The sequence below is a fragment of the Copadichromis virginalis genome, linkage group LG7, assembly GCF_057382275.1.
Source record: "Copadichromis virginalis isolate Kocher_CV1m ecotype Utaka linkage group LG7, C_Virginalis_male_GT1.1, whole genome shotgun sequence".
Lineage (NCBI taxonomy): Eukaryota > Metazoa > Chordata > Actinopteri > Cichliformes > Cichlidae > Copadichromis > Copadichromis virginalis.
The window spans coordinates 2,225,745-2,248,524 of NC_140624.1; the positions used below are offsets into that span (position 1 = coordinate 2,225,745).

Here is a 22,780-nt window from a genome sequence, read left to right on the forward strand (position 1 = left end):
GGAGCATAAAATCTGGGGATCTTTAGCAGTGAAAAGCCAAAGAATGTCTTTTAGCCATTATGGAGCTTATCTGCCTGAAGAATAAAGACAGCGGCAGCATTGTGCGAGTTCCACACTGTAAGAATATCTCCAACAATCTTGTTTTAAGCTGGAAACAATTTAGAAAGTCTTGGATGAGTAAAATAATCACATTACACAGTCTTGATTGAGGCATTTAGGGACTGATGGAGAGCAAAATGGTTTGATTCGGGTAACTGGTCACAAAACGTACTTCATGTATTTCATATTAGTGTAATGTGACAGCGGTCGTGTCATCTACAGCAAAGGTCGCCCAAAGCCAAGCACCTGATAATGAAAGAGGACTATTTTGCTACTGCTCACCCACCCCTCACCTCCCAAACCTCTAGTGAGGAAAAAGAAGTAAAAGGAGCTTGTTTGCATCTTATCTGCAGGAAATAGCATTAGCCAAAATTGTACTCTTGGGTTGGGGCTTGAAAGAGATAGCATGGCTGTGGCCATCATTAGCCTTGTCCCCCGACGTGTGGCCTGCCTCTGATCCAGAGCCAGGGCTGGGCGGGAAGGCAGAAGGTGGGCAGGAGAGGGTCGGCAGTCCTGGGTGGGCTCCGCCACTTTGGCTTCGCTAATGGGCTGGCAAACATCAGCCCGGTATGTCGGTATGCAGGCCACCAATGTCTGTGCTGACGTCAGGGGGTTTACAAAAAACTGGCAGAGAAACAAGTAGCAGGTACCCAGCCCACCTACCCACCGACGCCCACGCCTCACCATCCCACCTCTGACTGAAGGGAACCAGCATTCAAAGCAGCGAGGCGCTTCTGCTCAGTCTGGACGACTCGCTGGGATTTCTGTGTCCATCTTTGCATGTTTTCTTCTTCTCACAGGGGGCAAAACGGTCTTTCTCAGCTCTCACATCCCACAATGCCCTGCACTGCTACCAATGAGAACTAAAACTTTTCCCAGCATTTTCCACAACGGCAGCTATTTTTCCCATGCTCTCCTTTCACAGAACCCATTTGGGGCATTGAGGCTATCAGACTGAGAGCTGAAAAAAAAGTTATCCATTCAATGGGCACAAAACACTTCACAGTATAACCACACTGTTTATAATTACATTCATTGTTCCATTAGTGTAAAAAACTGCTGTTAAACAACTGTCTCCCAGTTGACTGTACAAAGTGAAGCATTACATGATTCACGTCCTTTCAGAAACAAAGAGATGATTGCAAAGCAACATTTATAGCCTCTTTTGTGCCAGCGAGTCAGGGTTACAGGCTTGGCTGTCCTTGAGCCGAACCTACAGCCTGCTCAATAGCAGAGGCATCTCAACCTTTGCTCCCAGTCCTTTACAACATAACTATCCAGCAGCAACACAACCCAAGGCAGCAAGCACCATCGTGACCAGGACAGAGCTGAAGCAGCAGCTATCAGACACACTGCCTACTGATGGGACACTAGTGTCCTCTGTTGTACTGCAAAGACACTGTGATGTACAGTACAAAAACAGGAAGTGGAGGAAATGTATATTTTATAAGGGCTCTCTGATACTATAACAAGAGGTTCTCACAACAATAAGACGAAAGGCTGTGACACCACGACGCAGACCACTGGCCGGCTTATCAGAGGGCTGCTATTAATACCAGTGAGACTTTGTCCCCACGTCCCCTGGGGGAGAAAGATGGAGGAAGTCATCGATTCTTCCCACCATAATCTCTGGGAAGGAGAGACCTTGCCTTTTCCCTTTTGGGTGACAAGGGTTATTATTCTAAAATTTTGAAAGGGCCCACACAAGAGCTATTTCTGTGGCATTGGAGAGGCAGTTTGATCCACAGCAGCACCGACAGTCACCATTAAAGCCTCCACTTCCCAAAAATGTGGCCTGATCTCCGGGGATCATTTTATCTATTGAAAGCGCTGTTGATCTCTCCAAACATAAATTGTGTGTTGATATTATACCAACAGGAAATTGGCAACAAATCATTTGTTTAAACGCCTGAACCTAACTTTGTGTTTACTGGACAAGGTCCTCTAGTGGCAAAGGCAGGATGCCAACATTCACTAAGTTAGCAATGCTCTCTTAAAAGATTTCTTTCTCAAACCTTATGAAGATCTGGACACATATAAAAGCAAAAGTTCTCTTCTTCATTTTGCATCAGATAAAACAAAAGATTCTGCGATATTTCTCAGCGATTACGTTGAGCAAATCTGTGGTATTAATCCTGTTAACTCCTAGAATAGGTACGATTTTCTTTACTTCCTATCTCTTTGTTCTACTCCTTTCCACAACACTACGCATTAAAGTGAATTTAATCTACTTATCAGACTCTTGTTCACCTGCTATAATATAAATGCGTCTCAAATGTCCAGTAAAACCTTCTTAATAAGCAGACGGGGGAAACTTGATCTCAAAACTAAGTGAAAGTGTGAGATATGAAATTATCATTGTAAGAGCAGCTTTATCAGAGTCAAATCATGGCTACACTTCAGGTTTCAAAGGGCGAGTGACGTCGACGACACACTAAAATGCTTGTTGTAAAGTGTGACAGCTGCCTCACCACCACACAAAGCATCTATAATGTATTTCAAGATGTTTGTCTTTCTTTCTTTGTGGAGATTAGAAATAAGCGATGCACGAGCAAATCCACATCAGGACTGTTGAAATATGTTTTGCACTCAGTTAGTATTGTATGTGTGGATGTTTTTAAACCAGAAAACTGTGCTGCAGTTGTTTTTGTAGTTTGCTCTCGTGTTAGCGTCTATGTTTAACACTATGTAAATTTCATCTGATCGGCGAAGATATGCTCTCGTTTCCTCTTTGCTAATTGTTAGGTCACATTTGTTGAGCTCAGTTTGATGATTATGTTTCTCCCAATACAGAACATCTTTATTGTTTGACTTTTGAAAATCATATAAAGCTCACATTCTCAAAACAGGCCTGTGAATGAGTGTTTCCAGGTCAGTACTTCCAAGACAAAAAGTCACCAGCACATCTAAATCTGAACAAACACACCGAGTCCTGTTCACAGATACAGAATTTCACATAAACAAACAAATAATAAATAAATTAAATAATATCAGCACAATACTATCAGTGCTGGGATAACTTACATTTTTGAGTGAATAAAAAGTAACAACATGCTCCGTAACTCCAAAACCTACACAATGTATCGAATGTGCGACTGTGACGCTGATGCAGCTCGTTTTAGCGCCGCACAGCAAAGATGAAGAATATCTTTATGTGAGCGCTGGAATGTGATAACAGGAGGCTTTCCTCACAAATACAAAAGTCTAAGGCGCTTGGAAAGAAAAGCGTCTGTACTTCTTTAAGTTGCTTGAAGTCCAGACGCTTTTCTTTCCAAGCGCCTTAGACTACGATGACCTGGATGACTGAGAACCTTCACAGACACAAATACAAAAGCAATGAGGAAAAAAATCTAAAGTGTTTCAAAATAAATATACAGTTTTTAAATTTTTTTTAAGCATTTCTTATTTTTCATTTGCAATGAGCTTTTTTCCCATTAAATTCAAAATGAGTATAAAATAGATTTATAGATTTATGTATAAACACACCATAAATATTTTTACTTCAATCAATGAAATCTAAATACCTTTTACATATTATATTATTACCTTTTAATGAGAAAGCATCCAAAGAAATATCAGTAGTGTTAAAAGCAGCTGTACATAAGGACACATGTGGGATGGTTATGAATATTCTTTTTTATTTGTGACGTTATGAATGGCAATAAGTACAGTCCATGTGAATCTGTCATGATCCTGGGTCTTTTGACCCAGCGTTTTAAGTTTGAGTTTATTTTGTTCATTAGGTTATCTAAGTTCATTTGGTTATTAGACTCCTTGTGTTTTCTTCCCCTGTATTTAGTTTCCCTCACCCTTCGTGTTTCATGCTGCGTGTCTTATGTTATCAAGTTTGTATTATCATGTCTGTCTCATGTTTCCTGTTTTATTTTGAAGGAGTCGTGTGTTCTTTGTTCATTGTATTTAGTTTCACTTCCCTTGTCCTGTCATTAGGCTCATGTCAGTCAGCTGTTCCTCCGTGTGTTCCCACTTCCCCTAATCACCTCCTGTGTATTTAAGTCCTCTGTTTTCAGTGTGTGATGTCAGGTCGTCTGTTGTCCACGCCATGTTTCCCATGCTTCCAAGTTCCTTGTCTAGGTTTTTCTTATTGTTTGTTTAGATTTCCCAGTTTAGGTTTGTGTTAATTTTGCTTCAGGTTGCCTTGCCCTTTGTTTGTACCTTTTTTTTACCAGCCATATTAAACGGCTCGCTTTTTGTTAACATTCAAGTTTTGTTCCTTGGAGTCTGCATTTTGGGTCCTTTTTTCAATTCATACAGTCTGCCCTCGCCAGACTGTGACAGAATCTCTGTCTGTGGTGGGACTAAGGAAATAAACTTGTGCAGAGCAGTGCGCTGACTCCGCCCCTTTTCTTTCCATATAGTTTCAGGTTTGCTCAGCTGTGAGGAGAGCAGGCAGCTGCACAGCGCTAATCCTAACAGAACACAAGTGTTCTGTTTCTGTTGCTGAGCGGCAAACCATGTGTCAAAAGTGTCGAGTCACCTGTTTATATGTTTTGAACAGTAATGTTCTGTCATCTTGGTTTCTAATTAGTTTGTCTTTAGTCGGTGCAGATGACAGAAGCCACAGCTGAGGTTAGCGAGGGCATCTCCACCTGCTGCTTCCTCAGAGAGATGGTACTCGCAGATACCGATTAGCGCATACTCCTTCAATTTAAAAAGAATAAATAAATAAATGTATAAAATAATATTTGTATTATGTATGTTATTATTTATTTATTCAATTGTTTTTTTTAATCACCAGAAAGTGAAAAAAGGGCTTAAAAAATGGTGAGATGACACGTTACCATGGCAATATAATTTTACAGTACACCTATGAGTACCTCACTGTTGATACAAGAGCATCTCATGTCTATCTTTTTGCTGAAAATACTTTTTTAAATTAGCAAATTAAAAAGCAAATCAGTCATTGTGTGAAAAATGACAGAGGTAGAGAAAGCACCTAAAGCTAACATTTACAGGAATCCAAGCTTATGTGGTTTCGATGGCAGAGAAAGACACAGTAGTATCATATCATTGTGATACTGAAAATGACAGTAACAGGGTCAATAATAGATTCTCTGCTGACCTTTACCTGACTGAAAGCTGCTTCTCTTTCAGGGAATTACACACTCGCAGAGCGTCTTACGATAGACGCAGCTCAGTTAATACCATCGAAATACACCCGACCAACACATTAGTCAATTAGCTAATCAAAAGCGAAGGCAAAGTGCACGACTGCAGTGAGCGTAATCCCTGCTGCAAAGGTACAAATTAAGTTTCACGTCTATAGTGAGAGAGCGTTATGAATAAAAAGTTCCACTCCTCCCTCATATATCACCTTTTCAGAAACATCTCTGACAGAAGAAAACTACAAGCAAGAGCAGCAGAGAAGCTCCAGCAGGAGACCAGCAAGACTGGTTTCAATCAAAACAAAGCTACAAGCCCAGCATTGCTATGATCTATTGTTAACAGAGACGGTGGCATCTGGGGATAGAAGGGCCGTCCGCCGAGACCATCTACGCAGTGAGAAAAAGACCTTTTCTTTTAAAAGCATCTCCAAAACATCAAGGCGCAAACGTGCCGTCGGGCACACGATGACTGTTCATACACAGCCAATGAGTCATTTAAAACTGAATCAGTCAGGCTTAGTTTTGCCCGAGATCGAGCGAGCTGAAACGTAAAAAAGGGCACAGATGAGTAGTTGCTCACAGAAATCAGCAGCTCATTGAAATAAGGTAGTTTCCTCTTACCTGCAGTCATCTCCCGAGGCTTCCCCCTGATATGCACCTCACTGGTAGGATCCCAGTCCTAGAGGATACGATAAGTATGCTCAATGACATGTCAGAGATCTCACATTTGTACAGTGTGCAGGGATTATGCAGATTCTGAACGGTTTGACCAGATTGGAAATTCCTGTTACTAACAGTCATAAAATACACTGACGCACACTTTCCAGCGTCGCGTTTAACAGAGTTATCGTTACAGTTTAACTGACTGTGATTTCTTATGACAAAATCACAGCGCAGCATAAAACCGATGTAAAGCGAGCACTCAGGGCGGGTTAATAGTCACTCTGCTACTCTTTTTTCCAGGCCTTATCACTCATCGCAATGCCTTGGATGAGAAAAGCGGATTATTCCGCAAAGGAGCCAATTGACTTTATGCTAAGTCTCCTTCCTATCAGGTGTAATCTCCTGCTTTGCCCACAGAGATCATTTTATGTGCGTGATGCAGCGAAGCCCGAGGGCCTTTCACCACGGCGGGTCAGAGAGCTAGCTTCACTTCCGAAAGGTAATGCCCCACTCCTCCCTCCCTCCCGAGGTCCCGGAGGGCTTCATTTAATAGCCAGACGAGGTTGAATTCACCTGGAGGGGAAACCGCAAGGAGTGGGAGAGGATGATAGAAGCCAGTGAAACGCGAAGTTGTCACAACACATATTTTCTTTTTTCAAACAGAATGAACGCACTGGGAAAACAAAGCAGGTGAAAAGGAGCCAGGTTTCAATTAGATCCCTCAATCTTCCCTTATCCAGTCCTGTCTCTGAAACCCGAGCTCCCAGCCGGGCACATCAGTTACTCACTTCCTGTTAAACAAATGTAAGACAACGACAGCAGGAAACTATTCAGCTGAACCCGACTCGACTGCCTCTTTTCTGTAACTCTGATGGCATCTGATATTATTTATTAACCTTGTCGAATAACAAATCGTGCAGCTCTGAGCAGAAGCTTTGAAAGTCTGTCATCATGTCACCGCGCTTTCTCCTCTGTGTTCTTCCCTATAGGTCCATGCCAGTGTGCGCTGAAAACGCTCTGCACCATGTCCTGAAATGACAGCAGCTGCTGGGACAGGCCACACTGAGAGCAACCGAATGCTTCAGTGTGGAAAGGGGAATCTCCCACTCTGAACAATGCTCATTCACTCGTTAGTTCTATTCAAACAGCCCTCGCAGGGCCTCTTTTCTGAAGGAGGAGATAAAAACAGCTGCATTTTATCAGGGTATTAGAAAGTTACTCTTTTGTCCGCGTACCTATTTGTGCATGTGCGTGTCTTACACAATGCTAACAGTTCATCCAGGTGGTTGACAACAAAGATGCAAGTGGTGCAGGTAAAATCCCAGACCTATTCTGATTCTCTAATCTCTCTATTCTGACACACACTTTGATTTGTGAGTCAGACCAAAGCCTGAGTAAACAGCACATTGCGTAGCCACCCAAGTAAAGACCGAGAGCAACTTTCAGCCCACGTTTGTTCAGGGAGGTTCACCTATCTTTTCAACCTCAGGTTAATTGGAGGAACAAACTCAGTTGATTGGCAGACTTCAGTGTCTTCCCCAATCCCCTTTGTGAAACGGTTCATTCGGGACTCCGTTAGGAATTCAGCCTCTCTATTTGCCGTTCACTAGCATGACTAAACAGATGTTTCTGCACAGAGGTGAGGACGCAGAGAAGCATAAATAAGTGAAAACACACAATTACAGTGCTGACAGAGATGATCCAGCTCATCAAAGATTGAATAAACATTAAGAGAACATAAGAGATTACAGAGGAGAAAGGAAAGATAAGAGAAGGAGAGAAAGGAGGCAGTTTGTAAGAGGTGCATTCAGGTAACAGGACAAAACCACAGATTCCTCTCGTTTTTCATGTTGAGACAGAAAGGGAAGCTTTGACTCGGTTGGCTGTTTTATGAATTTGATGAAGCATTATATTGTGCTTTATGTAGAAGAAACCTGTTTTATCTACTTTGTTCATCTTTTGACAAGACTGCTTGCAAAAGCACACGGATGGGAGGCACAGTGGTTAGCGCCATCGGCCAAAGTAAGTCTTGGGTTTCGATCCGCCGAACGGCCGAGGCTTTTGCATGTTCACCCGGTGCTCGTGTCGGTTTTCTCTGGGTACTCTGACTTCCTCAGTCAGAAGACGTGCATATTGTGATAGCTGCTGAATATAAATTGGCAGCGGGTGTGAATGGTTGTCAGTCGTGCTGGTGACAGACTGGTTACCCTGTGACAGCTGGTACAGGCTCCAGCCGAGCCACAGCCCTGAATTAGACAAGTGGTCCAGATGAGCTTAACAACAACAATAATATTAATTGTTAGAATTTACTCTAATGCAAGTGATGGAATAAATCTTTTTAAATCAACCCATCCATCCATTCCCCTCTGCTTATCCTTATCAGGGAGGCTGGAACCTATCCTAGCAACCATGAGTGGAGAGGCGGGGTCCACCCTGGACAGGTCACAGCCTGATGCAGGGCGAGCACAGAGACACAGAGTCTCTGTGAGGCAACAGTGCTAATCACCGCGTCAACGTGCTGCCCTTTTTAAAATACATAAAACAAAAAATTAAACCGTCCAGAAACTGTTTCAAGCCGGACTGTTACCAAACATTATCGTAACCAAAATTAGCAAAAAACTTTATTATTTGGTCCGGAAATTATTCATAATCATGAACATCAAGCTAATAATGTTATGATTGAGAAAATGTTTTTTCCAGGTTATTATAGTTGTTTTTGTGATAGCTATCACACTCTGAGTGTAAGAACTGCAAGCATGAATTTAGTATACGTCCCTATTATTACACAAGTGTGCAGGATCGACAGAACTGTGCAGACATGTAACATCTTCTTATATATGTGTGCGTCTGAAATAAATCCTCTTTGGCCAGGTCAGTTTATGCACACTTGCATCTTACCTATACTATTGTTCACTTAATTAATCCTGATATAGTCCAGCTATGGGTCCAGTTAAGATTACATTAGGTCCATAGAACTAGGTAGAGAAGAACCTATCTATTCTTCAAGAATCAGCTAAATGCACCCGGTGCACACGTGGACCCCAACCGGTCGCAGCAGATGGCCCCGCCCCTCCCTGAGCCTGGTTCTGCTGGAGGTTTCTTCCTGTTAAAAGAGTTTTTCCTTCCCACTGTCACCAAGTGCTTGCTCATAGGGGCTTGTCTGCTTCTTGGGGATGTCTCCCTGTTATTGTTTGGTTTTCACCTTATAATATTAAAGTGTCTTGAGGCAGCTGTTGTTATATGATGTGACATAAATAAAGTGAATTGAATGGAAGTCATATGTAAAACTGTTGCTCACGCAGGAGGAGATGTTGTGCACAGAGCTAACTGGTTGCAGAGACGCCTCACTCTGCCTAAAATAATCAGGTGGAGGCAGAAAAGTTGTTCCTAAGAAAATCCGCCACAGTCAAAGTTTGGCCTGTGGCAGATTGGCGCCCTGTCAGTCAAAGTTAGTTACACAAACTTAATCTAAGCACCAGGTTTTATTTGAGTGCACAAGATAGAAAACAGTGTTTTCAAAACACGGCTTTATGGGTACTGTGATGAAAACACAGTGTGAGACAGGTGAAATGGATGAGACTCAACAGTAACAATCAACCCCCTCTCCCAGTGTGTACTATAAGGCTTCCTCCTGTATCTCTCCACTATGCAAATGTTTTCCTTTGTTATTGGTACTGCCACACACCAACCGCTGCAACATCAGCCACGGGCAGGTAGAGGTGATGGCACAAACTCAAGGGCATCAGCCAGGAGACCCTGTTCTTTATTTTCCCCCCACATGGTGAGCTGTTTTGTTTTTCAGTTGCTTTTGAACTTCCACTTTCACTGACTGCTTCAGTTTAACGATTAATGACTACCGAGGTAAAATATCACGGTTTGGGTTCCAAAATATGCACCTGCTCGCTGAAAAATGTTGAGCTGTAATACATTATTGAGTGATGACAAAGCACGCCTTGTGCATAAATAAGCCGCATCAGTGGTTTTGACAAAACCGATGCCTCGTGGATCAGAGTGGGATCATCTCATCTGAGGTTTGGGTTACTTAGTTTGTTGCTTTCAGCTGTTCATAGAAGTCTTTCTTCTGCGTTTATAGAAACTTTTAAAAAGTGTTTCACACATTTACACATATGACAGTATTTTTAAGAAATTAACACAACATAAAGATTTGTGATGGATTTGCCAAATGCATTTCTTCAGAGTTCTTAATCTGTTTTATTCATAAAACCCGATGTGTTATTGAACAGGAAATGAGAGCGTCACCAGCCTTCAGTTAATCAAAGGAGAGGGAGAGAGGATTAGAAACACTGGAGTCAATTTCCAATTTTCTATCTTAATGAACGCACCCCAGGAGAAATGACAAACACGTGACTGTGACATGTCCAAATAACCTAAATGACATGAAAGAAGTCATCTCCATTAAAGACCTGCACAGAGAAATGTACACATACTCAAAGATCCTTATAAAAATGCATGTGGGCACACATACATGTATCCCCACACACACATGGATATGACCAACAGTGGTGAACAGCTGCATGCTTGGTCTGGAGTGAGACCAGCCACCTCTTGGCCACAAAGGGCTGCTTGTGCCCTCAGCTTGCTAGAAACATAAAACACAAGAGATAAGACCAGACACTGTTTGCCAGAACCAGCGGACCTCCCCAAACAGGAACTGCAAGTGCAAGTGTTTAATGCACACACACAGACACACACAGAGGACAGCGTACACATGCAAGTACACCGCATGCTCAATCACACTATAAAGATGACTTGCTTATTTGTTAAAGACCACCTCTGCTGACCTACTAGCACACATTGCTAAGATCATCTGATCACCTAACAGTACCAAACAGCATCAAAGCATCAATAAGCCCATTACACGTCCCAAATGTGACAGGTGATTTAAAGTCTTATTTTATTTGCAGCTTCAGGTACCTGCTGAGCCTGTTTGGAATATTTTTGCTGATTGTTAATAACGTTACGCATCCCTGAGGTGGTTTAAGAGATCTTTCATTATCGTTCTCATTTCTTTTATAATGCGATTCTTTTTCTCAGTTCACGATATTTACTAAAAATGAAAGTCAAACTATGAACATATTCCACATTCTTTAGAAAAAAAGAATTCATAATAAATTAGGAAATAAAGCACATCTCTACTCAACACAATAAACACCGTGGTTTAGTTGCTCGGGCGCCGGAATCAAAAATAAAAGAGTGAGCTGGCTTTTTGACTTTGTTAGATATTAGCATACATTAGCATGTGTGTTGTAACTACCAGCCGTGGTTGTGTAATAGTCACACAAGCTCACAGTTCTGTAAAACGGAGTGATAAACAAGCATCGAAATAAACTGTAAGATGATTTTCGCATAAAGTTAATAAAGGTTGTATAATATCAACCGTTATATTTTAAAATAGAGCAAAGGAACAAACTCATGCTCTGTAAAAAGTCGTCTGAATATAAAAGATTGCTGTGTCCATTGTGATATCAGCCACTTATTTTTAAGTGTTTTTGCAAGATAACCACACACCAGCTGTCAAACCATTACATAAAAAAATGCTGCTGACTATGGTTACAATTATGTTAAAATGTATCCAGCAGTTGTTTTTCTAAAAGCAGGTTATTACGTCTGCTGTTAAATTAGACATTTTAACCTGACTTTCTTTAAGAAGACACAGGAAAAAAAACTTATATACACACAAAATTGCTAAATGCTCTTATGTTTCAGGCCCTGAGATTGCTGCTTGACTTGGATCTGTTGTGTCTGAAATTGTGGCAACTGTGAAGTCACAGAAACCTACTTTTACGCTCTATAATCTGTTCTATTCTATGCTGCTCGCTTTCTGCTGAGTCATGATTTGTTCAGCCACCACTTGCACACGGACACAGGGCCACACACACCATGACACAGTAGAGTCTGTGTGGCTTGGATCAAGGTCCACTCACATAGGGGGAGGAGGGAAAAACCCCTAAACGTGACTGATGTCTTTGTCCTTATCACAGCCCTTCTTCTTCTTCTCCCCTCTCTCTATCTGTCCATCCATCATTAGGCCCGTCTCCCCCTCTCTGTCACTTCCCCGTCACTGTCCGTCTGTTATCGCCACTACCGTTTACCACTCACGTATTTGTGTGCTGCCTGAATTACTGCTATCTTGTTTCTCTTTCTGTTATGCAAAACGTTTTTCATGTGAAATGTGAGAAAAAAAATGCATCAATTCAACTTGTAGGAGTTCCTTCTAAGTCAGGGGTGGGCAACTCCAGGCCTCGAGGGCCGGTGTCCCTGCAGCTTTTAGATGTGTCCTTGAACCAACACAGCTGATTTAAATGGCTAAATTAGCTCCTGCAGTTCTCCAGAGGCCTGGTAACAAACTAATCATGTGATTCAGGTGTGTTGACCCAAGGTGAGATCTAAAACCTGCAGGACACCGGCCCTTGAGGCCTGGAATTGCCCACCCCTGTTCTAAGTGCATGAATGAGCTTGATGACCTTTTGGCATCTGAAATATTTGTGTCCGTTGCATCAACAGTACATCGTTATAAAGCCAGATGTCTGAAGAAGATGTGATGGGAGAGATGTGGACGCCAGGTGGTTTCATCAACTGTCCACAGCGACCGGTGGGCATGCTCCTATGGCTCCTCCATAAGCTCCATCAGCCACAGATCTGTTACTCAGGCAACATTATTTAAATCTAAACTATGCAAAGGAAAAAATTCAAACACACACAAAAAAACAAATAAACAAACAAAACCATCCCTTTAAACAAAATGTTTCATTATATGGTTGAGAATGACGCCTGGGGGGATTTTACAGAAAGGTGGAAGCTTTAACATCTGTGTACGCAAATAAGAGCGAGAGAGCGCCACGGCGTCTGAAACACCTGGGGCTCGGTCCCTTTTGGGAACAAGCTCAGTGCTCATTCCACAAAATAAGCCTATCATAGAGAACCTCACTGATATAAAGGGCAGAGCGATATGAATGGTCACACATGCTTGCAGATACAGTCATGCATGCACATAAAAATGACTGTATTTGTTCTCATAATGCAATCTGAAGCTAGTGTCCAACAGAGTCGTTTCATCTATCAGCTCACTTTATCGTCATTCATTTGAAGTCCTTTGAGAATAAAAGCTCTAAGACGTTGCATTGTGATAAAAGTTTCTTTTATCACCAAGCCGTGGTTTTTGAATGACTGAGCCAAACACGCAACAACATTCACAAATATTGAGATATTTTAATCCACTGAATGCACTGACTGAGTGAGACGGACAGTGTCGCAATGTTGAAATGGCCAGAGGTTTGTTCACACGGTACCTTTAGTTTCAATTTTCAATCATTCATGAATGCGAAGGAAACTTTGGACTCTGTTAACTTTAAAAGCGAAAGTTCAGAGAGACCAAAATGGTCACAACCAGCAAATGGCACAGGGAGTGGTGCATTTATTAATTTAGTTTTAGGCGGCAACGCATAAAGCATTCAGAGACTCCTTAGTATGGAACTGCAGCTTGTTTTTATTCCTTTTCACTTTGGCCTTTAGGTGCTACTTGGTCGGGTTAAGGTCGGTCACTTACATTTAGGAAAAAAATGTCCTTTGGTTTAAAATACGCCACTTCACACGCACGCTTACTAAAAATGATGACAGTCTGTTTGAGGCAGACGGACGTCACGTGAGACGTGTCTCATGTCAGTGAGACACTAGCAAACAAACAAAACACTTGATGTTCTAGGAATGAAAACAGGCTGGATAATCAAATGTTAAACATTTAAGGAACTTTAAGAGAATTTTTTTAAACAAATCTGCCTTTCTTTCATTCCAGGCTGGCACAGAATTTGGGTCTAACATGAATTAACAGATCTGGGGTGGGGAACTCCTGGGTCAACACACCTGAATCAAATGATTAGTTCATTACCAGGCCTCTGGAGAACTTTAGCCATTTAAATCTGCTGTATTGGATCAAGGACACATCTAAAACCTGCAGGGCACCAGCCCTCGAGGCCTGGAGTTCCCCACCCCTGCAATAGATGGTGTATTTTCTTTAAATAGCCATAGCCCAAACTATTACTAAAATCAGACCATAAGTAAAAGGCAACAGTGTATCATATCTTTTCTTTGTCTGCGCAAAATATACAGAACTACAAGTATGAAAACACTCCCTGGCTTTCATTTCTTTAGGTACAGCTTGCTGGTAACGGATTAGAACCTATTTTGCCTTCAGGCCTGCTTTAGGTCTTCATGCCATAGGTTTTGATCCATGTTGGCATGGCAGTATCACACAACTGCTGCACATGCGTGATGCAAAATCTCCTGTTCTACCACATGAACTGCAAACTGAGATCTGATGACTGTGGAGTCTGTTTGAGTACAGTACTCTTAGTGTCAAAAAATGCTATCCTCCTTGAAGCAGGCATTTAAACAATCTGGTCTTTAACTAATGACGTAACTACTCTGCATTTATTAAGGCTGTAGTGTTTTTAACATGTTTTAATGTTTTGTATCTTGTTCTATTTAATCTGAACAAGCCCCTAAAACAGTCAGTGATCACTCACTTTTTATTGCCACTGTTCATTTTAAAGCTCAGTGTTTAAACCCTTCTGCTGTAGCTACAGCCCAGCCCATGCAGCAGTATATGAATAACTAACCTGGTATTGTGGATGGATTATCTCAGTTGTTCTCCTGACTGAAGTTTGGTCCGTTTACAGCATCCTGCCATGTGATTGAATTTGTCCCTAACCATCAGGAACCCTCACGTTAACTTTTATCGAGTGGAAAAAAAGTTAGTGTTCATCCTAACTATGCTAGCATAGCTGTGTCGCTAGCGATCATGTAGCACATCATTATATAGCAGCTAGCCCAACTTCAGTAACCCTACAAACGTCACTGCTGTTTAGTTTTCTGTCTTCATTTATGTTGGAAGTGATAGCAGAGCTGTACGTTTGAATTTTTCAGAAATCTCTCAGTCAGAACATGCTATATCATGTTTAGGTGGAAGCTAGCGAGCTAACTTCCTGCTAACTTCTAACTCTGTTAAATTTCATAAATTGTGTTTTCATGGATGCCTGGATGTTAAACTTAATTGTTACACCTGGTAAAGCAGCAACGCTGATCATTTTATTAAAGATGAAAGAATTTAGACAGTTTGTAACTCTCTGTGATGCCGCAGTGCTCGTTTGACTTTGGGACCTGCAGTGGAGTTTGGACCCGGAAACGGCTAATGTCAGACTTAAAGAGCAGATGATCATTTGCCTGCAGTGAAGACAAAGAGACATAGATTGTCTTTTGTACCTAGTGCTAGTATTATGGTTAATAACACTAAACCATAAGGGCTGTTGCCATTATACATTGCACTTTTTGGATGATAAATTTAGTTTTTTGTCATCTGGGCTTATTTGTTATTTGTTGTGTTTGTTTGTTTTTTAGATCTCTGTATGGACATACTGCAAATCAATTTCCCATTGGGGACAATAAAGTTACCATTGAACCACTGAACCACTGAACCATTGGTACTAAGGGGCCCAAAGAGTATCAAGAAAATATCCTCACATTATTACACCAACATGCTGAGCCATTGATAAAAGGCAGGGTGGAATAGCCTTCATGCTATTTGCACCACATTCTAAACCTGCGATCTGAATGCTGCAGGCAATGTTTCTGCAGTATTCTGCTGTCCAGTTTTGGTCAGCCTGTGCAGATTCCAGCCTCAGTTTCCTGTTCATAGCTGGTAGTAGTGGTACCAATATGATCATTTGTTGCTGCAGCCTGCTTCAAGATTTGATATGTTGTGCATTCAGAGACAGCCCGTTCTCATTCCCGAGGCGTAACATACTGACGATTTGTCATGTCCCGCAGCGTTCCTGAGGAATGCGAAAGGCGACCTTCGGTGTTCTTATGCTACGCGGTGGGTTATGGATGAAATCCAGTAGAATGACGCTCCTGCAGTAATACAGGTTCCAGCCATGTATTGCAGCCCTAACCATAACCTTATCCCTGACCTTAACCAGCACTTTAATGACATTAGTGCTTTCCAAAGCGATTTAAGTAAAACGAACGTACATGTGTAGATTCATTCCAAACCGCTCTCGTGTTTACTCATTTTTCCAATCTCGTAATATAGGGACGTGTTGGGTGCCCGGAAGCGTAATATATCGACGATTTGCCATCTAGCATAAAATGTTAAGCTTTGGGAGTGAGAATGTGTTGTCACAGATGGTCTTGTGCATATTTTGATTGTAAAAAGTGCTTGTTTGTTCTCCTGTCGAGCAACCTGGACATCAACAAGGCATTTCTGCCCAGAGAGCTGCCACACACTGGACATTTGGTCTTTTTTGGACCGTTTCTGTAATCCTTAAAGATGGCTGTGCAAGAAAATCCCAGTAGATTAACAGTTTCTCAACTACTCAGACCAACCTGCTGGCATCAACAGCCACGCCGCATGTGTACCTAATGAACAGGGCAGCGAGTTTTTACCATAAAATATATAGAAATATTAGCCTTGTGTTATTTACTTTATTTCCATTTAACATACAAATCTGAATAATTTCAGCATAGGAACACTTTTTTCTGTAAAAATAAAGAAATATTTGTAATGAAGATTTATGTTGTCTGGACACTCCTACAGTAGTCACGCCCACGTTAGAGTGAACGGTAGGAAAGCATGTCAAAACAAGGTCACAGACTAATGAAGAATGACAGAATTACTTATTTTTAAATATAATTAATTATGTGTAGCTTATATTATTGCTCCAACATACTGTTTCCATAGTTTATGATGAAATAACCCACTGAGAAACTCTGGCACGCAGCACAAACATTCTCCAAGTGTTTCAGTGACTACAGCTAATTCCTGCATCACCGCCTGTGCCTTGAAACACTCCACCACTGTTTTCTATTTGGATTGAGACATTTATCTCTTTTTTCTCTTCATTTAGCCACTTGAAAAAGGTCCTGTGATTGAGCTGAAGACCTCTCTTTCATTCCCAGAGGGATTTGACTAAACTTTAACTGTTGTTGGGCAAAATAACTCCACATGACAAGAGGGGGACTGATTCCCATGTGATTGGTTGATAATTGCCTTGTTTGGAATGATGGAAACATTCTTTGAAATCTGTGTTGCCACCGTTCATGGGCAATTTAACGTACCTGTAAGAGGAAAACTGCTATCACTGATTAACAGAAGCCAATATGTTAGAAGACTAACTTCCTTTGGTGAACCCTGATCCAGAAACACTATACTAACAGCCTGTCTAGAGGTGGGTTACTCTCTCCATTCAAACTGGAAGCTGGTGAGAATGAGAGACACAGTAACTCTGGAACCAAAGTGAAAGTTTGCACAAGTTAACAGTGATAGGGCTGATTTAAAAAGAAAAGATAAAGCACTGCCATTTCATTGCTTTCAGTTCACAGTTTGACTTGGGTTAACTGCCATTGCTGTGACTCATAAATCAAAAGGGTGGGTCCGTTATGATACAGTAAATATGCTCCACAGCTAACTGCTTTTTAAACTCTGTCAAACAGAATTGGGCACAATTAACACAACGTTGATGGCCGCTGATCTGCAGCAAACAGGATGGTTCTTTGAGTATGAGAAGGATGTGAAACAGAAGGTATTGTGAGGTGTGGCAAAGAGCAGCCTGCAGGTTTGGAACAGCTGAGGGCTCTTGCTCTGACTCAGCATGCTGACACGCTGTATTTTTGTTGTATGGTGAGGTGATTCTCCTCAAATCAGTTTTCCTGGACACCGATAAATCATGCTGGTTTCCCGTTCTTAAAAAAAAGGCATTCATTGAAAACTATTTGTTAAACAGAATTGGAGGCGAGAGAAAATAAACAATAAAAAAGTAATAAGATACTATTTTTGGGTGTCACGTGACTCCAAACAGGCTTACACTGCAGCGTACAGCAATAAGAGCCTGTTGATTATTGTGATCTGTTTGAACGAACTATGACTCGTCTTACTTGCCCTGCATACAAATGTGCAAACTCTATATCCTGCCTGCTTCTACAACTCTCAGAAACAGCAGGCTCTAAGTGAGGCTCTTCCTTTTCTGCCTTTCGGCAACTGCAGCCAGCCGGCAACGAGCGCCCTCTATGAATAGCTGCTGAATGCAAAACTGAAACTACAAGCGCAGGCAGCTGGACAGGGACAAGTGCAGCATGACCCCCAGGAGCACTCGTGGCAGAGACAGCGGTGCAGCCCCCCGGAAACAGCTGCTATGCTATCAGTCACCCTCCACACAGTGACACACAGATACTTTTTATGGCTTCAGAATGCATAAAGCGGCATTAAATGATGTGCACGTAACCCTATCCAAACTACAAATTCATGCCTGCTTTTCATTTAAATTATGGATTGTGTTATCTAACACACTTCCTGCACTCACACATTTGTTTAGCCTCTTTGTGTGTGTGTGTGTGTGTGTGTGTGTTGACAGCTGTAAACAAGTTAACCACAACATCAACCAGGCAAGAAAACAACAGCATAAAGCAAAGTCCATGATGTGTTAATACTCATGGTGGATGAGGTTTAGACCAAGTCAAGGTGTTAAAGTGAGAACAACCCAACTCAAAACAGGAAAAGAACCATACACATTTATTTATGCACATTCTGAGATGAAGGAAAACCCTTAAAAATATCTACAGTAATGAAGAACCTGGGCCAAAACAGAAAGCGTACAATTTCCCTCATATGGGAACAGCAAGCAGCGTAACTTGGAAATCACATATTTTCCATATAAAGCATTCTGGTAAACATCCTGTCACTTCAGTTCTAGCTTTGGCTTCTTTCACCTGTTCTTCCAAAATACTGTGCATACTTTCATATCCTGGTTATTGTCTCGTCACACCTTGTGTTTTCACTTTCTGGGCATTTAAGGCCAAAACCTCAATCTTAGAAATTAAAGGGCCTTCTTCTGTTTACATACGCTGAATACTACGAAACAAACGAACAAACCCAAGGTCAAAGGGCACGGCAGCGAGTTTATGTGGAGGCTAATACATTAACAAGGTATGTGGGGAAATTTATAACTGCGTGAAATTGCTCAAAATGAAACCCAATATTCATTCATTCAAAATTGTTTATGCATGATGGACCCTGAGATGTGATAAGGGAATTTATGATAGTTCTTGAGGACTGATAGCAGAGCTCAGTTAGAAAAGGAAACTGAAAAGAGCAATCGACAATTCAAAGGTGTGTTTGGCAGTAACATTTTCAGAGAGACATTTTTACGATCAGCTTGTAACTCCTACTGTAAAACTCCACCTTCACCGATGTTAACGATGACTCATGTTTCGCAGGACAAAAGAAAAAGAAAACATGATTCTGTGTTTAACAATTAAAGCCAGAGTTGATAGAGACCACAGTCATGTAATCTTATCAGATGAGAGGGGGCGGCTGCTGTTGTTTCCGCTGGCACGCCTTCACGTCGGTGTTTGCTTTTATACGACCATTCCACATCATCACGGCAGGGAAAGGTGGAAACTTATCAGTGTGAACAAAGTGCTTAGAGACTCCAGCATGATGCATGAACTCTGCATTCAAAGCATTTAAAACACCGACTAAGCCATCAGTCGTATGAAATTACCTGAAGCTTACTCATCAGGGGACATGGATGCTATGGATAACATGCCTGATCCTGGTGTCTCTTTACTTCAGGACTCCTGGAAATGTAGCGTCTTAAAAAGATCACAGTTAATTTCACAATTTCCAGATTCCCAGAGCCCAGCGTTTACATCCATCTTCACGACCAGCTGTGTTGATTGTACCCACAGCGTGCACAATCTCAGTAAACACCTGCACGTACGTGCATTCACGGGACCACTTAGATAAACCAGTGTAAAAATAATACGTGCGACCAAAGCGCAGCACCACCAGCCAGGATATCGAACCGTTGAGTCTGCACATGCTCAAACATGACAGCGCACGCATTCACAGTTCTCACAGCTTATGTAGAAACTAAGAATCCACACTGACACAAAATGACATTTACATATTTCCTCATGCTTTCAGTTAAATGCTCCTTGTTGTGAAAAAAGTTTAAAGGCTCAGCTTAACTCCCGTCACCCCTCCCTCCTGTCTTTCCCTTCCTAAGTCTTTCTTCACCCCGGTGTGGCCTCACAGGGCCACACCTCACTTCCTGGCTACTGATTACAGCGTCAGACTCACAAAAGGCAAAAAACAAGCGGCCGGTGTCTGTACCAGGTACCATCTGGGTCTGGTTACCCAGAAGAGAACGATGATGGTGGGGTGGAATGTGTTCCCTGCTTAAACTAAGGGGGCTACAATAACCCACTACAACGGTCACGCTTTCACACAATGTGAACCTTCTTTATATTCAAGCAATGCCTGGAAGATTTTCATTCTGGCTGTTTGTTTGCACTGCATACTAAGCAAAAATGTCATAAAACACCACCTTCGCTGCTTGATGCATCTGAGAAAAACTTTAAGAATAGAAGTAAAAGAAAAATGTGCAAGTTTCTGTGCAGCTCCAGCTACACTACAGGAAATGCTCAGTAAAAAGAATTATGCATAAACATGTGTAAAAAAAGTTTAAAAAAAGTTCAAAGAAGAAAATCAATTAAGAAAGAACAAAGAAAAACTCTTTGCAGTGTTTGAGTCCCATTTCTGTGCGAGACACGATAGAGCCTGTGTATTTCACTCAAACATGCGTACAACTTTATTTACTGACAAGGAGGCGCATGACACATGGAGACTGCTCAGCTAACAGCCGTGGAGGTGTATTCCTAAAGGGTTCACAAAAGTTTGGAAAACAAACAAAAGACAACAAGATACAGAAATAAGAAAAAAAACAATGTGTTGATGCATCTCAATCATCCAGGAAAGAAAATCTCCAGAAGTTTAATCTGTTCATCTGGACGCAGTGTTTTGTGGGAGAAACGTTTCGTCATCATCAGGTGACGTCTTCAGTCTCAGCTGACTGCAGGTTTCATCCTTATAACCGTACATTTGTATAATGACTGAAACCAGCCCAGTGAAGGGACAATGGGCTGTGAGGTCAGTTCCTTAATCTTAATTATGCAAATTCTCATGACCACTGATCAATAACCATGAGTCCCATTCACAGAGAGTTGGGGAATGGCTGCAATCACAGCATTGTAAGATGGTGACAGATGTACCCTTAGGCCCCCTCCTCGATTCAGAGACGGTCTTTCCCTTTTCACGTAAATGGCCACCTTGACTCCGCCCTCAAACCAGCGTTCCTCCCTGTCCAGGATGTTACATCCTCATCATTGAAAGAGTGTCCACTGGCCTGTAGGTGTGAATAGACTGCAGGTGGCTCTTCTGTGTTGTAGCCAGAGGTTGTTTGGTTTCCCCGATGTATAAATCCTGCCAATCCTCCTGCACTTAACAGCGTACACTATGTTACTCTGTTTGTGTCGGGGACCCGATCCTTGGGCTGGACCAGGTTTTGCCGCAGCATGTTTTGGGGTTTAAAAGCCACAGAGACCTGATGTTTAGAAAAAATGCGTCTCAGCTGCTCTGATACTCCTGACACGTACGGGATCACTACAGGTTTTCACTTAGGCAGCGGTTGTTCTTCTCTCCTGGATCGGCTGGAGCTTTCTTTAGGAGCCTTCCCAGCTTTGTGGGGATAACCACATTTACTCAGGGCCTTCTTGATGTTCTTCTGCTTCCCTGGCTGCTGTGTCAGTGGGGATGGTGTTCGCTCTGTGTTGTAGCGTCCTGATGACGCAGGAGAAAGTGTGGAGAAAGAAAAAAATAAAAAAATAAAACAAAAGAATGTTGTTTGGAATGTAGATGAAGTATTTTAAATATTCAAAAATATTTCAAATATAGACAAAGTGCTCTTCAGTTTTAGTCTATGTAAGGTTGATCTCACATAGGATGAATTGATGGCGTCTTTGCAAGAAAGTAAAGAGGGAAATCTTGCCCGTGAATACCAGTAATATATTATTAGAAAAAAATAATAAAGGATAATAAAATCTAAAATAAAAGCAAATATTTTTAAATAATAAAAACAGAAATAAGGAAGGCCCACTGACACTAAACTACACTGGAAAGAAAAAAGTAAATTAATGAAAAATAGAAGTCTAGTCTCCTCTGCAGGCCTTTATCTCCCAGCCATGCTGCTGGGTGACATTGCTGTATTGAGGATGTCCTGGACAGAAATGATAACGCTTTCCTCTCCTCTGAGGTCATTTCCTCTACTTACAATGCATTTGGACCAGCTGGTGAACTAGTTTGTGGATTAGCAGCGGAGGTCAGCGTGCAAAGCATCACTGTTGGAGAGATAGACATCATGCCATAAAGTCACTCCTGTCTAACAGCAAATAACTGATATGTTTTTAGTTTTGTGGAAAATACAATTTTGTAAATAATTTTAAGTTTTCATACTGTTTTCTGCAGTGTTGGGAAATAATGATAATAATAATAATGGATTGCATTTATAGCGTTTTTCGAGACCCTCAAAGCGCTTCACAATTCCACTATTCATTCACTCTTACATTCATACACTGGTGGAGGCAGCTACAGGTGTAGCCACAGCTGCCCTGGGGCAGACTGACAGAGGCGAGGCTGCCATATCGCGCCATCGGCCCCTCTGGCCAACACCAGTAGGCGGTAGGTGAAGTGTCTCGCCCAAGGACCAGGACAGACAGAACAGGGGATCGAACCGGCGACCTTCCGATTACAAGACGAGCCTGTGAAGAACAATCTCTCACCCCAACCAATCACAGCAGATGGCCCCGCCCCTCCCCTGAGCCTGGTTCTGCCGGAGGTTTCTTCCTGTTAAAAGGGAGTTTTTTCTTCCCACTGTCGCCAAAGTGCTGCTCATAGGGGGTCACATGATTGTTGGGTTTTTCTCTGTATCTATTATTGTAGGGTCTACTGTACAATATAAAGCGCCTTGAGGCGACTGTTGCTG

General features: G+C 41.9%; 1 long non-coding RNA gene across 1 annotated transcript in view; it reads right to left on the minus strand.

Moving 5' to 3' along the window:
- Positions 1-22,780, minus strand: part of LOC146704180 (uncharacterized) — a 114,597-nt gene that overhangs the window by 4,027 nt on the left and 87,790 nt on the right. The window contains exon 3 of the long non-coding RNA XR_014921140.1: positions 5,844-5,901. This is a non-coding gene — a long non-coding RNA (uncharacterized LOC146704180). The remainder of the gene's footprint in view (positions 1-5,843; positions 5,902-22,780) is intronic.